Below are 15129 nucleotides of genomic sequence, written 5' to 3' on the forward strand. Positions count from 1 at the left end.
CCACTGCAACCTTTACCTGCTATGATATGGGGCATACATCATCACCAAGACTATGGGGTACAGTTCCCTTGATTGCATCATTCCACCATTCCTTAGTCTGCACCCAATGTTCAATGTAGACCTCCTTCAACCATACTTTCCACTATTGTTGGACACATACGACATTGAAAAACAACTCACACCAACAGAGCTCAACCCATACTACATGGAACATGCCACAACTTATCAGAACATGGATACAGAGATCAATAAAAGTCACCAATATAGGATCTAGATATATCGAGTTGTCAAAGCAGGCCAACTCCTTCACCAGGGCAAGTGGTTCACCAGAGACTAGGTTCATGAGAAATTTCCTCACCTCATGGAGGCTCCGCATGCAATGGGGACCATTTTTTCCTAAGGAGGGAATAATGATCCAAGTGGATATTGGTGGCCACCTACCTATTCCACCTAGACCTCCACTCATTTTCATTTGTTTCCTTGTTTATTTCAGCATTTACTACTTTTAGTAGTTTTTTGAGTCCTGAACTTTCGGAGTAGTTTTGACCCCCTAAATGGAAATTTTTAAGGTCTACAATTGGGCCTTCCACAAATCTTGTAGTAATTGGAGATACCTTTCCAACAATGTATTGTACGTACCAAATGGAGATAATATGACTAGGTTATGACCCAGGGAAGTTATCTGCCCAACTAATGCCAACGAGGCCCACAAACTCTTGGTATTTTATCTCATGGGGTTAGGGTTTTGTTTGTTTAGGGTTTTTCCTTGTTGTTTGATAATAAATAGGCCCCTGAGCCTCATTGTAACATAGTTAAGAGGCATGTATCTGCCACATCTCTTCTCAAAGATAAGCTACCATTGCCTAAGCTAGTTTATTCCCATTTTGTTTGTAAGCATATTTTAGTATTCTGCTATTAATGAAATGAAGTTTTATTTTTTTACATCTTTGTATTTATGGTTATATCTATAAATTTTTGCTTTCCTATTCAAGTTTGGATCATAGTCACTAGGAAGCAAGCTTATGGGAGTGGATGGAGGCTTACAGTCACTTGGAGGCATTTTCAAGGCAGCGACCAAGGCTCTAGGTCAGTGAAAAAGAGAGTTAGCTCAGGAGTTGGACACCTAGAAGGGTGTTGGGTTGCGTTATATTCTTTCCATGACTAGCCCGTGTAGTTAACCGGGGGGTTACAGGGGGGGTGAAGTGTCGCCTTAGTTGTGCCGATTGCATAGCGAGGGGGGTCACAGGGGGTTTGAGGGGTACAGGTAACCCCACTCTATGGGGTCTGAGGTAGCGCCCGGGAAAATTTTGTTTCTGGACCCTATATTAGGTTGGGAAAAACTATCTATGGTTTTGTGCATGTTTTTCGCCAATGGTTTTGGACGCAATGGTTTTATGTCCATGGTTTTAGACGCGATGGTTTTCGGTCCACGGTATTGGATGCTTTGGCATGTATAAATATGTATTGTAACATTGAAAGGAACATAATGAAAAATCAAGCTGGTAGTCCTGGTTTTGGGATCCAGGGGAAAATCTTTGTGTATATGTGTTTTATGTGTTATGCTCTCACATTGTTTATTTTCTATGTTTTAGAATTTGTATGCAGGTATGTACGAGGTTAAAACCTACATTTGTTATTGGAGTTGTTTTGGCTTCAAGGGGACTCCTTTATTGCTAAGAGGTTTCGATCGGGCCTGTGGTAGACCCTGTTCAGTGGGAGATCTGCGAGATTGATTCTAGTGGTAAAAGAAGATGGCAAGAAGTGGAAAGATAAAGATCGAGAAATTTAATGGTAAGAGTTTTGAGTTGTGGAAACTCAATATGGAGGATATGTAGGTGGATAAAGATCAGTGGATCGCGGTAGATCCAGGTACTAAACCAACGGGAGTGTCCGATGAAGAATGGAAGAAGTTGGATCGGAAGGCAAAGAGAAAAATACGATTTGTGTCTCAGATTCAGTAATTTTGAATGTATCAGGGGAAGCTACGGCAAAGGCTTTGTGGAACAAGTTAGGGACTTTGTACCAATCTAAGTCTTTGGTGAATAAACTGTTCCTACGGAAAAAGCTGTATAACCTAAGGATGAAAGATGGAGACTGGGTGACAGATCATCTAAAGGCATTTAATACTGTGATAAGTCAATTATTATCTGTTGATGTCAAAATCTCAAATGAATATAAGTGCATTAGTTTTTTGTGTTCTCTACCAGATTCGTGGGATAGCTTAGTTATTGCAATAGGTAGCAAAGTAACTGCATTGCAATTTGATGAAATAGTCTCATCCTTGCTTATTTAGGAGATGAGATAGAAAAATATGGAGAGCTAGAATGGTAATGCCTCATATGTACAAGGATGGTCCCAAAACATAAACAAAAATAAGTCATCAAGTGGGAAATCTAAATCTAGAGAGAGATCTAAATCTCCAGGAAAACCTGTGAAGTTGATGTGCTGGAAATGCGGAAAGGAAGGGCACTACAAAAGGGACTGTAAATCTAAAGCTCTTAACAAAGGAAAGGGATCTGATGATGCTCCTTCTACAGAGGAAAAAACCACCTCAGATGAAGGTGGGGATGTGTACTTGGCTTCTTCAAGCACACATGTAGATCATGAGGCATGGTTGATTGACTCAAGTGCATCCTTTCACTTCACTCCCCATAGGGAGTGGTTTTACGAGTATGAGAAATATGATGTGGTGATGTCTTCTTGGGGGATGACAGAAAGGCTAGAATTGTTGGTCATGGAAAAGTAAAGTTGAAGCTGCAAGGTGGAGGGTTAGAACACTTCTGGGTGTTCTGCATAATCCTACATTCGCCAAAAATCTTATTTCTGTAAGCAAGTTGGATGATGAAGGTGTAAAAGCAGTGTTCGAGAAGGATACCTGCAAGATGGTTTGGTGGGCACTGGTATTGATGTGAAGAGTTTGAATTGGAACCTTGTACAAGCTGTAAGGTAGCACTGTTGTTGATGGGTGCAACAGTTCTTTGGTTCCTGAAAATGGAGCATAAAATCTAGTGGTCTCTTGAGAGAAAACCATGTTGTGGCATCAAACGCTTTGACATATTGGAGAGAAGGGCTTTCAAATACTTCATGGTAAAGGTATGGTAGAAGGTATGAGTAATAACTCTCTGGATTTCGATTTCTGTGAGAATTGTGTATATGGGAAGCAAAATCGAGTGAGTTTCCCCTCTGGAGGTAAGAGGGTGAAATAGATCTTAGAGCTTGTGCACGGTGGTGTGTTCGGACCTATGAAGGTTCCATCACTGGGTAAGTCTGTGTACTATGTATCATTTATATATGACTTCTCAAGGAATACATGGATATATTTCCTTCAGAGGAAATCTAAAGTCTTTGATAGGTTTAAAGAATTTAAGGCTCTAGTGGAAAACTAGACAGAGAAGAAGATAAAGGTGTTGAGGACAAATAACAGTGGAGAAGGTGTTTGAAAAATTCTATAAGAAGTGTGGTATAGCATGGCAGAAGACTACTCCATATACACCTCAACAAAATGGAGTTGCATAAAGTATGAACAAGACGTTGATGGAAAGGGAAAAAAGCATGCTTAGTGGTGCTGGGTTAGGACAGAATTCAAGGAAGAGGTAGTGGAGACAACATGTTACCTGGTCAATATATCACCTTCATCAATGTTGGAGGATAAGACTCCACAAGAGGTATGGACTGGTAAGAAACCCTCTCTTTCACATATGGGGGTATTTGGATGTGATGCATATGTACATGTTCCAAAGGAGAAAAGAACCAAGTTGGATAGTAAATCTAAAAAGTGCATCTTTATTGGGTATAAGGATGGCTTAAAGGGTTATAAGCTTCGGAACCTAGTAACAAGGAAGGTTGTGTACAGTCGAGATGTGGTGTTCAGAGAGGTAAAAGATGTTATTAAACATGAAGCTCAACCAAAGGAACCTGAGAAGACAAAGTTTGAGCTTAAGGACGAAGAATAAGACTCTACAATAGAGGAGGAACCAGAAGATGAAGAGCCAAAAACCCCGGATGTGAGATGATTAGTTTGAGAAAGAAGGCAGTGAGAAAGGTATAGTCCACTGCTTTCTGTTCAAATTTTGCTTTATCTATTACTGATGATGATCCCAGAACTATGAAGGAAGCAGTAGATTCAGAGGATGGAAAACTCTGGAAAGAGGCCATGGTTGATGAAATGGCATCTTTGCACAAAAATGAGTCTTGGGATTTGGTGGAGTTGCTGGCTGGAAGGAAACCCATTGGTATCAAATGGGTGTTCAAGAAGAAGACAAATGCAAAAGGTACGGTGGAAAAATACAAAGCTTGGTTGGTAGCAAAATGTTATTCCCAGGTGTCGGGAATTCTTTTTGGTGATATTTTTTCTCCTTTTGCCAATATAACTTCTATTAGATTACTTTTACCTGTTGCTGTTGCTTTTGATTTTGAGGTAGAAAAGATGGATGTGAAGAGAGCATTTCTTCATGAGGATCTGGAAGAGGAGATCTACAAGAAGCAACCTGAAGGCTTTAAGGTGAAGGGTAAGAAAGAACTGGTATGCAAGTTAAAGAAGTCTCTATATGGGTTAAAACAGTCACCAAGGATGTGGTATCAGAATTTTGATACATTTATACAGGGACTTGGCTTCACCAGAAGCAAAGCAGATCACTATGTGTATTTTAAATTAATTGGTGACCGTGTTATTTATCTGGTCTTGTATGTGGATGATATGTTGCTGGTTGGAAATGACAAAGAAATTATCCAAGATTTGAAGACCCAATTGTCCTCCAAATTCGACATGAAAGATCTTGGTGTTGTAAACTATATTTTGGGCATGGAATTAAAAGAGATTGAGTGAAGAGGAAGCTTTGGTTAAACCAGAGGGAGTATGTGAAGACAATATTGTAGAGGTTTAATATGCAGGATAGTAAACCGGTGAAGGTTCCTATTCCTGTAGGTGTAAAGTTATCTGCTAAATAGTGTCCCAAGACACAAGAAGAGGAAGAGGACATGTCCTGTGTTCCATATGAAAGTGCAGTTGGTAGCCTGATGTATGCGATGGTCTATACTAGACTAGACATTGCACATGCAGTGGGAGTATTAAGCAGGTTTATGTCAATACCAGGGAAGGAGCACTGAACAGCAGTGAAGCGGGTTTTTAAGTATTTGCATGGCACTAGTGATTATGGTTTGTGCTACCAAGGAAGACCAGGATTGGACATATTGTTGGATATCGTGGCTTTGTTGATGCAGATTGGGTTAGAGATCTGGATCAAAGAAGATCTACAAGTGGGTATGTGTTTAACCCATTTGGAGGTGCAGTCAGTTGGATGAGTAAGAAACAATCTATAGTGGCACTATCAACTACAAAGGTAGAATACATGGCAGCCACTCATGCAAGCAAGGAAGCAGTTTGGTTGTAGAGATTGTGTTCAAGTATGGGGTTAGTACAGGGAGCTATAAGGATAGAATGTGACAGCCAAAGTGCAATTTTCTTGGCAAAGAACCCTGCATATCATTCAAAGACAAAGCACATTGATGTTCATTATCACTTTGTGAGGGATATGATAGAAGACAAAAAGGTGTTGCCGATAAAGGTGGACATTTTAAAGAATATTGCAGATGCATTGACAAAATCTGTGAGCTCTGAGAATTTCTCTTGGTGTAGAGAAACAATGGGCGTTGCATGGCTAGATAAATGACTAAGCTCTCTTGTGGCCCCCTGTGGAAAGAAAACAACAAGTGGGAGAATGTTGGGTTGTGTTATATTCTTTCCATGACTAGCCCACGTAGTTAATTGGGGGGTTAGAGGGGGGGGCAGAGCACCCCCTTCATTGTGCCAATTGTGTAGTGGGGGGGAGTCACAGGGGTTTTGAGGGGTGCATGTAGCGAGGGGGCAGACCTACCTATGGTTTTGTTCATGTTTTTTGCACATTTTTTTGGACGCGATGGTTTTTAGTCCATGGTTTTGAATGCGATGGTTTTGGGTCCATGGTATTGGATGCTTCGGCATGTATAAATATGTATTGTAACATTGAAAGGAACATAACGAAAAATCAAGTTGGTAGTCACGATTTTGGGATCCAAGGGAAAATCTTTGTGTATATGTGTTTTATGTGTTATGCTCTCGCATTGTTTATTTACGAGTGTTTTAGAATTCATATCCAAGTAATTTCTATACGGGGTTAAAACCTACAAAGGGTTGGGTAGCTCTTGAAGGTCTTGTAACACCTGAGCGAAGTTAGTAAGGTCTTAATTTGTCAACTCCATTTCCTTAAGGTCATATATGAGGTTGCGTCTTATCATAGTGATCCTCAGCTCATGTTTACCCTGGGTAAACCAATGAAAGTGAGTAAATGTGGGAGGAGGTAGGTTAAACTTTATTTCCTAGCTATGGGATAGAAATGGACCCCCTTTGATCCTCTTCCAATTTATATCTATCATAATATACTCTGAAGGACCAATTATTTCGACCACTTTTATAGTATTTTCCACCAGATCATCACCCATACCTATAAAATCATATTCGGAACCAAACCCCCCATAATGTCCCTGGAAGCCATGGAAAAACTCAACAAGTTTGAGAATTGGTTCAGTGAATAGTCTTTTTCATATATCAGAGTCTTGGGAAGTTATGTGACACCCCATGTCTCACCCCTCTATATTTTTGACAATATTTTGTGAAGGTAAGTGGCTTACGAAACAATATGTCATGGGATTACCAAGGAATTAAAGGATATAAACAAGAAATTTTGGCCTTAGTTTCCTCTACCTTTTGGTATTTTATCTCTACCCAATTATGGTCATGCTGAGAAAGAGTTGTGACCTATTTAAGCATTTAAGTTAGCCACCATCTTGGCTAGGCCATATGACCCTAATGGAGTAGTAAAACAGGTTAACATAGCTTTTGGTATTTGAAAATATCTACATGAAGAAAATAAATTTGATTACTTATTTGCTAAAGCATCCTCTTATAATATAGTCTTGAGTATTGTGGATGAGAAATTACCAGTGATGGAGAGAGAATAATTCTTTCTTTCAAGAATTCAAGAATAGCTCCCTTGTGTATAGACTAATTGTAGCTTCTCCTACAAAAATAAGCCTCTTTGAAGTACACTAGGTCTTCTACTCAACAAAAAGTTTCCTCTCAACCAATGGTCCTTCCTTACCTATAGAAAACAATAACAGCTAGTTCTTCAAATCCTGGTGGAAACAATCATACAATACATCTAAGGATGGAAAAGGTTTGGGAACAGTTTGATCAATTCTTGAAACAACCAAAGCAAGGAGAATAGGAAAATTGATCCTAGGAGGAGAGACTACTTCTCAATAGCAGACTCTATAGAGTAATCCCTCTTCTCGACAAAATGCCATGCCAGAGTAGTTATTATTTGAGAATACACTAGTGGACACTTAGCCTGAGATAGATATTATTCTTGTTAATAGTACTTCTAAAATCTTCCTCAATATTGAGTATATTTCTCCAATTGACATCTTTTATAGCCAATGCACAAAGTTGTAGTCAAGAGGGGTAGAAAGAAGAGAAAAATAAATGAATTTTTGGCTTTAGTACCAAGAAAATTGTCTAAAGCCACCTCTCTTGAAGTTATCTAGAAAGTGTCCTTTGTTGCCCCTGCTAAAGAGCTTTGGAAATTAACTCATTTTATAGGCGCATATGCCTCTATAACCATGGATAAAGAAATATAGGTACAAGAATTGCTAAGAGAAAAAGATGAAAATATTTCCACTATCGAGCAGGAATTCATGAATGAAAAAGAGAAATTGAGAACACAATGACAAACTAAGTTAAACCAGAAAGATATTACATTGAAAGAACTACAAAAGCACTTTAATGCAATTCAAATTTAGCATGCAGAGGAAATTAAGTCAAAATATGGACAACTCAGAGAATCACAACAGAAACTGTAGCAATTACAGGTAGAGAAACCCCATTTAGTGAAATTCAAACATGTGGCTTATGACCTTAATGCTCAGCTCCAAAAGAAACAACATATTTTTGGTGAGAATCTAGAATTGATTCACATACAATGTAAACTGGTAAAACATTAACTAATGAGCTGGTGGATATGATAACATATTATGATGAGATCAAAAAGACCTAAATAAACTACTAAAATGGAAAAACAATTCTAAGAGAAAGAAATATGACTTTCCTAAAATTGATGAAATACAAAAGTCAATTATTTTCAAAGGATGGAAAGTAAGGATTCATTTGGTTAACAAGATTATCAATGATGCAAGAGAGTTAATAAAATTCCATACTTGAATCCATCAATGATTTATTGCTTGAATCAAATTTGATTATGATTTGTTTAGAATATTCTTTTCCAAATGTACTAAGATTTCTCAAATATTGGCTTGAAGATATCGCATAGTTTTGTAAGAGAATTGATGAATTGACTAAATTTAATCTTGAACTTAATTGGAAATTCGTAGTAAATCTAGTCATTGAGTGGTTCTAAAGGCACTCACCAATACTATCATTCATAAGCTGCCACCTTTGAAAGCGCCTATCTTCAATGGCCAGGTGCACATCAAGCCTCATTCCCCTACAGAGATGGAAGCACTTAAAGAATTTCAAAGACTGTGGCTACAAACTATTGTCTCATCCCCAACCATCTGACAATTGTTACAACTATATTATTTTTATATTACTTTTGTTATTCATTAGGTGAGCATTTTTAGGGAGAGTACTTTCACTCCTTGTTATAAAGAACAAATCTCCCTCTCGAACTCATTTCTATGGGTTCTAAAATTTGAAGTAAAATAAAAGCTTGTGTTGCACTTTTGTACTTGAGTTTTACTATAATATAATATGAACCATTTTCAATTCTAGTATGCATAGATTTCCAATAGTACAGGTACTTTTATCAGCTTTGTATCATTTTTTATGTGTGTGAATTAAATTACATAGCATACAGTGAATAACGAAATTGTTGCTTGTATGTTACGAGATTATAAATAATTTGATTAACTATTTAACCAAATTAATTCTTTAATCGATTTTAACAATGTTACTTCATGGGAATCTTTATTGTCATGAAACAACGTTATTTTTCTAGCACATATAACTTAATATACCTGGGTTAAAGTAATGATATTACATTAGCTTTTAGTTTATATCTGTAATGACATTAGTTTATCATTTATCAACACCATCCACTCCATCCCCATACACAAATAGTTTTTCATAGGTAACTAGACCCAAAATACTAGTTGGAACCACCAATTTCAATGAAAAAGAGTTTGATTTTGGGCTCTAACCGAGTGGATTCCGAAATGTTGATGCAGTCAATTTTGGCTATCAACATTTTTGGAACTAGAAGGAGGGTCATCATACTTTGAATGGAGAAAAGGTCACATATTAAATCAAGTATTCATTGCCCCAACCCTCACCTTTAACTTCTGGATCTGCTTATCCTTCTCCATTTGCTAGATTGGAAGTTGCACAATGTTCTCATAAATATATTATCCCTCTAAGAAGATCTACCAATCAGCCATCAGTAAATACTCCTCTTCCTACTCAACCTCTTAAGCATACTTAAATCCAAACCATTATTCATAAACTTGAAAAGTTTTCAATTTCTAAAGAGCAAACTGATATACATGAACCTTATGAAGGCATTACCACATCATCTTTAAAATGTTCTAGAGTTTTGACCAGAGCACAGAGAAAAAATTAGGTATAAAACCTTTTGATTTCCCTTTACAAGCTCATCATAGAATAGACCCATTGTCGGCTTTAATTCAGCTGCTAGTGAGAATATCACAGTGTTTTCTCCTCATACCCCTACTATCCCATCAATTTCCTCACAAACTATACCATTTTCTTCTTTACCACCTTCTTACCACACTTTATCCTTTTCCATTCATATATCTACAACCTCGCCAATTTCTTCCATCGTCTTTATTTATGTACAAGCAACCTGTACTATTATTGTTAGTATTTCTATAGGGGCATCATCATCTACTATCATTTCAACTACCCCTTCATCAAGTACATCTCCTTTTGGGTCTAGCTCCTCCACCATAGGTCCTATTCCAAATCCCAAAATCGTAGACATACCTTGGAACAATCTAGGAGATGTAGCTATGAACCCTCCTTTACATCCTCTTCCCAAATATCCAAAGATATGGCTACCAAAGTACAACGAGGATTATGGTCTTCTAGTATAATAACATCTCCATAATTTCATGTTGGCCATTAATCTTAATGGTGTCTCAGATGAGGATGTTGTCTATATGATTTTCTCTTACACATTCAAAGGATCAGTTGGGTCTCGGTATTTCTCTCTACCCACTAGATCAATAAATAATTGGGATAAATTTGAAGAGAAATTTCTTAAGAAATATGGAGAAGACAAAACATTGACCACATTAAGCAATGATTTATCTAATCTAAAGGCCACCCCTAACAAAAAACTTAAAGATTTTAACTCCAGATTTAATAAAAAGTTTAATAATATCCCAACTGGATGTAGGTTGGGTGAAGAAGTACGATTCAATTGGTACATTAGTTCTCCTCCTTCAAATACATCTATGTTTGTTGATAGAGCACAAAAACAAGAATTCATTGATAACATGAAATAAGCCTTGGTTGTTAATAAAAGATTGTTATCTTTGGAGAAGAAGGGTGTTGTTGAAGAAAGGAAGCCTACAAAGTAAGTAACATTCAAATAGGAACCTAAGAAGAAAAGTACCCAAGATCCTTATCACATGGAAGGCTTACAAGAATTTATTAAAATATTTTCAAATGAAATGGTTGAGTTAAATGAGCAGGTTGTTGAAATTTATTCCTTAAAACAATCATTTAGACCTTTTAGAAGGAATCAAAAAGTTGCATCCCCTACTCAACGACCTTCACAAATATCAGCTGATGATGATGAAGATGAAGAAGAAGCACAATATGTTGAAGAGGATATTGAAGAAGAAGAATTATTTGAGGCACATGGACTATCAGATTTTATTTTACCTACCTCATATGAATATGAAGAATAATTTATGCCTATTACAACCAGAAGCAAAGGATTTGCATATGCACCCTCAAAAGGCCAAAAAGTTGCAGGTGATGCTTCAGCTGAAAAAGGTATGTCTAAGAAAACCTCTGGTAAATTTGGTTCTTCATCTACCACACCTAAATCATATTCCTCAGCTTCACCTTCATCTAAAACTTTGATAGTATCTGATAATATCAAGTATAACATTGTTGAATACATGAAGAAAACTAAGGCTAATATTTCACTCTATGAAGTCAGTAAATTAAAACAACAGCAAAAATTATTATTAAATTCTTTGAATGTAGTTCCTACTTCTTCATTGCCTTCAACTACTATTACAACTAAGGCTTCTAAGAGTAAGGCTAAATCTAAGTCTCCTCCTTCATCTTCAGATAATATCAATCCAACATATGTTATTCTCATTGAAGATAGGTCAAACTCACATACACCTCCTTTTCTCTTAACCTTTGAAATATTTAATAAAAATGTTCATAATTGTCTAGTTGATTTAGGTGCTTCATCAAATATCATGCCCTATTAAGTGTGCTTAAAACTAAATGTGAAGCCTCAAAAATTTTCTACTCAAATAGTTTAACTAAACAAGACAAAGGTCAAAGTTTTAGGAGAAATGAATGAGGTTTTGATTAGATTGTCATCTAATCTCAAGGTTTTCCAAATAATTGATATCTTGGTTGTAGACATTCCAAAATTTTATGGATTTATATTGAGTATATATTGGTATTAAACATTGAATGGTTATTTTGCTACCGATTGGTCTCATCTCTAGCTCCCTTATAATGGAAAACCAAATCATATTAGAGTTAACAGAGAGAAACATATGAATTACACAGTGGCCAATCTTGATGAGGAAAATGAACATGTTGCCTTCATGAACAATATTTTGGGTAATTATTCTTCAAAATCTTTCTTTGGTAATTTTCCTACCCATATCTCTCCTCATCCTTTTGAATTTGTGTCTTCCCAAATTGAAATTTTTTCACAAACATATTCACCCTGATGTATAAATATTGTATATTCTTTTATAGATAATATTGTAGATAATTTATTTTGAAAAATTTATTTTGAAGGATCAAATCTTGATGATGGTGTAGGAGTTGGTTGTATCCTAGTCAGTCCAAAAAAATGAAAAAGCCATTCTTACATGCAGATGAGAATTTGAATGCACAAATAACGTGGTAGAATATGGAGAACTCTTTCAAGGAATGCAAAAAGCAATTAGTCTCGATGCCAAGTTCTTGAAAGTATTTGGAGACTCAAAGATAGTAATGAAGTAGGTACGAAACAACATTCGTTGTGTCTCTAATCCCCTTAAACATTATAACACTTTAGTTTAGGACTTAACATCACACTTTTTGGCATTTAATATCTCTCATATTCCTAGGTTATAGAATGCTAGTGTTGACTTATTGGCCAATGTTGCATCTAAGCTCATCCCACCGGAAGACTTTAGTCCTAATAATTTTTAAATTGAGTTGATTTTTTGACCTTCTATTCCTGATAATATCACCAATTGGAGAGTGCTTAACGATGATGCTAACATTATACTTTTTCTCACATCTGAAGGGACCTATGATGACCAAACTATAATTGATGACATGCATGATAAAGAACTTTAAAAATATTCTAGAGAAGATAAAATAGAAAATGCATTTCCTAAATCATTAGTTAAGTTGGAGGAACTTTATTATTTAAAAGATATATTTAAACTCCCAAATAACTATAAAATTCAAAGTTCTACTTTAAGGTTTGAGGTTATCAATCTAGGTGCTAAGGAAAAGCCTCAAAACATTAATCTAGGACTAGGTCTCTCCCTAGATGAAAGACTTAGCTTCATACGCTGACTTGAAAGATACAAAAATGTCCTTCAGGAGTTTTGATGACCTAAAAACGTATGATACTTCAATAATTTAGCATACAATGCCCATGTTGCCTGATGTCAAGCCTGCGCAGTAGAAACTCAGGAAAATCCATCCAAACCTTGAGTCTCAAATCAAAGCTGAACTTAACAAACTACTCAAGGCCAAAATTATTTTTCCTATTATACATTCTAAATGGGTATCTAACCTAGTTCCAGTTAGAAAGAAGAATGGTGATATCAGGATTTCTATAGATTTTAGAAATTTGAAGAAAGCATCTGAGAAAGACAAATTTCCATTGCCTTCCATGGAGAAAACTTTACAATTTGTAGTAGGCTTAGAATTAATGTCCTTCTTAGATGGTTTTTCTGGTTACAATAAGATTTTCATACAACCTACAAATAGGTTAAAGACTACATTTAGAACCAAATGGGGAACATATGCCTATCAAAATATTCCCTGTGGTCTAATTAATGTAGGAGAAACTTTTTAGAGAGCCATAGACATATTTTTTAGAGGTATTATTAAAAAATCAATGGTTATCTATCTCGTTGATATTACTATATACTCTGAAAAACAAGTTAACCATCTATATGACCTTAACCAAATCTTTGAAAGGTGTAGAAAATATGGTATTTCTTTGAACCTTAAAAATCATTCTTTGCTTTGATTGAGGATAAGATATTAGGAATTGTTTCAAAATAAGGTGTCACTATTGTTCTTGATAGAATAAAATCCATTTCTAAAATTTCCTTACCTCATAGTAACAAATAAATGCAATCCTTTCTAGGACAAATTAATTTTGTAAATATTTTTGTCCCGAACTTTTATCAAATTGTCATGCCATTACAGAATATGACTAGGAAAAATGCAACATACAAGTGGGGTATAATTTAAAGAAATCATTTTGACTTAATCAATTAAGCCATAGTTCATGCCCCTTCTCCATCTTCACCTAATTATTAAAAAGAATTTATTCTTTATACTTTTTGTTATGATCATTCATATGCATCTATGCTAACTCAAAAGAATTATTAAGGAGCAGAAGCCCCTATTGCATTCAATATATCAACATTAAGGGGTAGAACTAAACTATTCAGAAGTTGAAAAACAATCCTTTTCATAGTTAATTCAATCAAACACTTTAGATCCTTTTTTCTGAAATCACATGCAAAAGTAATTGTACCTTTCCCAGTAGTGAGACAATTACTAGTTCAAAAAGACCTTGGATAAAAAATAGAAAATTGGGTCACAGTGTTTCAAGAGTATGACTTAGAGATTAGAACTGCTAAGATTGTGAGGGGTCAAAACTTGTGTAAATTATTTGTTAGCTCAAATGATAATTCAACATAAAACATTCTAAGTAAGCATGAAGAAGCACAAGAGGTATGCCTAATCAACTTAGATTCTCAATATGAAAACCTCATTTTTTATCTAAATTGTGGTTATGCACCTATTAAATTATAACCTAAGAAGAAAATAGCCTTGAGACTAAGAGAAAACCAATATCAGCTTGTGAATGTTATTTTATTTCGAAAAATTATGACTCTGTTTTTCTTAGATGTCTTGAGAAATATGAGTTGATAAAGTATTGTAGGAAATGCATGATGGCCCAGCTAGTGAACACTATGGAGGTGACACAACTGCACACAAAATCCTTCATGTTGGATACTACTAGCCAAACATGTTTAAAGATACTTATGCTTATGTCAGGAAGTGAAGATCTTCTAAATTTCTTCAGGAAAAGAAAGGATGGTCGCCCTACCACTACAATTAGTAAACATTTAACAACCTTTTGAACAATGGGGACTAGATATAATAGATGAGATAATTTTTCACTTTTCTAAGAAACACAATTATATTCTTACAACTACAAACTACTTCGCAAAGTGGGTGGAGGCCATACCGCTAAAAGTTGTCAATTCAGAACTAGTAATTAATTTCATTGAACAAAATATCATTACTAGGTTTGGTCTCCCAAGTGATTTAATGTTTGATAATGCCTTGTATTTTTCTGGTAATTTACTAACTAAATTTTCACTCAAAAGAGGTTTTAAAATTAAATATTCTGCAAATTATTACCCTTAAGGAAATGGACTAGCATAATCAATTAATAAAAATATCTTAAAGATTATTAAACTAAGTATTTATCATAATCAAGGAATTTGGCATAAGGCACTAATTTTTTCTCTCTAGGATGATATAATAACTTATAAAAAATTATTAAGTGCCTCACCCTACTTCTTAGTTTATGGAAAAGAGGCAGT

The 15129-nt window shown here is 35.6% G+C and overlaps 1 pseudogene across 1 annotated transcript in view; it reads right to left on the minus strand.

Moving 5' to 3' along the window:
• The window catches only part of LOC149159962 (U-box domain-containing protein 45-like), a 37101-nt pseudogene extending 25909 nt beyond the window's left edge, over positions 1–11192 (minus strand). The window contains exon 1 of the transcript XR_016261343.1: positions 10965–11192. The product of XR_016261343.1 is annotated as a U-box domain-containing protein 45-like (transcript). The remainder of the gene's footprint in view (positions 1–10964) is intronic.
• Between the last annotated feature and the right edge of the window lie 3937 nt (positions 11193–15129).

The sequence above is a fragment of the Pinus tabuliformis genome, chromosome 5_2 (genome assembly GCF_031772625.1).
Source record: "Pinus tabuliformis cultivar Carrire ecotype Pingquan chromosome 5_2, CPIR1, whole genome shotgun sequence".
Classification (NCBI taxonomy): domain Eukaryota; kingdom Viridiplantae; phylum Streptophyta; class Pinopsida; order Pinales; family Pinaceae; genus Pinus; species Pinus tabuliformis.